We start from the raw sequence: 2,500 nt of genomic DNA on the forward strand, positions 1-2,500 counted from the left end.
CTCTCTCTCTTTCCCTCTCTCTCTCTCTCTTTCTCTTTCTCTCTCTGTCTTTTTTTTCTCTTGATTCCTACCTTCGATAGACAGACCACTACTCAACTATCAGTTTCACTAAATGCACTCTCTCCTCCTCACCTTATGGATCGTGTTACGCCACTGCGAGAAACGATCGCAGCGCTCAGGCTCAACACCCCGAGGCGTCGTACGGCGTCACTCGTGATGACGTCGCGACGCTTTCATCCGACTTTCGAAATAAGGTCGAATAAGGTCGAGTTTCCTTTTTTCCTTCATTTTTTTTTTTTATCTTTGTATTTTCTAATTCGTACGATCAATCGTTTTATCTTTCGTTCGAATGGCAACAATTTTTTATGATTTGCAAATTCTCGATTTTTCTTTCTTTTTTTTTGTTTTTTTTTTGTTTTTTTCTTTCTCAGAAAAAATACAGATCAAATCTTAAATTCGAATTACTTATATCGTCTTACCTCTTTTCCTTTCTGTTTTTTTTTTGTTTGTTTTTTCTTTTTTCACAATAACAAAGATCGAGCCCTAATAGAAACGAAAGTAAGTAAAAGAAGAAATGACAGAAAGAAATGCAATCGGCCAATCGTTGTTGAGAACGCATCAGCAAAAACGTATTGCACTATTTCGTGGGATCTGCAAGTGCGCAGACGCTGCACATAAAACCGCTTCGTCGATGGCTCATATTTCTAGCGCACGAGCGCACTTGGAAACTGACCAACCAATGACGTTAGACTTTTCCAAGTCCCTCGATGCAGTTCGATGCGACGACTGCTGTTGCTAAAGCGCATGATCGATCAAACAATAAGATTACCTTTCTCGTACGTTATTACGTCGTTTAAGGCCAATTTTTAAAATTGATCTACTCGTCTCGATCTGAGAGGATTAGATCGTTTATTGCAAAGTTTATATGTATGTAAGTGCACGTATGTATGTATGTATGTATGTCTATCTATCCATCTGTCCGTTCGTCTGTCTATTTGTCCCATGTACATGTGTATGTGTGTGTCTATGAGTCACACATAACGATCAGCCAATCGAATGCATTCGACAATGCAGTTGGATGCATTCACGGCGTAACGCGAACTATAATCAATGATGCACATTGCACATGAGATAAGTTATCTTATTTCTCGACTCAATTCAACGTATTTTTTCCACTTCTTTTTTCTTTTTCTTTTTCCTCTGCATTTTTTGTCTTTTTTTTTTTTCTTTTCTTTTGTCTCTTCTTTATTGATACGATACATATTTTATCTTCGATCGCGTGTATATTAGATAAATCGGAGTATATATTTTTTAATTGATATGGGATATGGAAATGGGAGAAAAAGAATATAGACTATGTTTCAGTAAATTTTACATAATGTTTATTATTTATAGTGTACTCAGAAATGTCGGGCCTCAACCAGTGGGCCTTCTTTTTTTGACATATTTGATCAGTAAACATCACAATGTTAATTTTCCCCTAGTCCATACACAGTATCTCCTCTCTTTCTCTCTCTCTCTCTCTCTCTCTCTCTCTCTCTCTCTCTCTCTCTCTCTTTCTCTATCTCTATTTCGTTCTTACTCTTCCTCTATTCCTACTCTTTCTATTAAAAGTGACGAACAAGCTACTCGTAAATCGTCCTAATGAATACGACGAAACGATTAACAGGAATATCGTCGTTTCGGTGTTTTCAAAAAAAAAGAAAAGAAAAAAAAAAGAAGAAAAAGTAAAGAAACTTACGGAGTTCCTTTTCTACGAACGATTTTCCTGTTTCTTTTTGTCTTTTCTTTTTTTCGTGAGAAAATTCACTGATTTGATCAGGAAATCGTCGTTTAGAAGAAAAAGAGGGAAAGAAAAAAAGGGATTCAAAAATTGGATGATAGGTGCCGATCGAGTAGCCTGTACGTTTCAAAAAATAGAAAGATTTCGTCAACCGGCTTCGCGACGCTTTTGGTTCTTTCTTTTTTTCTTTCTTTCTTCCTTCCTTCCATCCTTCCTTTCTTTCTTTCTTTCTTTATTCCATTTTTTATTTCTCACCCACGTTTCTTCAACATGCCAGCATATTCGTACAATGAAAATGAAAAAAAGAAAATATATATATATATATATATATATATATATATATATACATATATATATATATGTATATATACGAATAACAAGATGTTTACAAAGAAAACGAAAAGAAATAAAATCTATATCGTTTTCAGCTTAGCCGCAAATATTATAACACCGACTTTCCTTATAATTTTTGAAAGTCGCGCCCCCCACTCAATGAACCTCTCCTTCTTCTCTATTTTATTTTATTTTATTTTATTTTATTTTATTTTACTTTACTTTACTTTACTTTATTTTACTTTATTTTATTTTACTTTATTTTATTTTATTTTACTTTATTTTATTTTATTTTATTTTATTTTATTTTATTTTATTTTATTTTATTTTATTTTATTTTATTTCTATCATTTTCCTCTCCCGCAACATATCGAACGCAACACG

The 2,500-nt window shown here is 33.6% G+C and overlaps 1 protein-coding gene across 2 annotated transcripts in view; it reads right to left on the reverse strand.

Annotated features, from left to right (window-relative positions):
- LOC124422311 (circadian locomoter output cycles protein kaput) overlaps window positions 1–638 on the reverse strand; it is a 7,593-nt gene extending 6,955 nt beyond the window's left edge. Inside the window, exon 1 of one of the 2 annotated variants that reach the window (XM_046958605.1) lies at window positions 72–638. The gene's annotated coding sequence lies outside the window, so the exon portion shown is untranslated. The other variant, XM_046958601.1, reaches the window with a different exon arrangement.
- Between the last annotated feature and the right edge of the window lie 1,862 nt (window positions 639–2,500).

The sequence above is a fragment of the Vespa crabro genome, chromosome 2 (assembly GCF_910589235.1).
Source record: "Vespa crabro chromosome 2, iyVesCrab1.2, whole genome shotgun sequence".
Taxonomy (NCBI): Eukaryota; Metazoa; Arthropoda; class Insecta; order Hymenoptera; family Vespidae; genus Vespa; species Vespa crabro.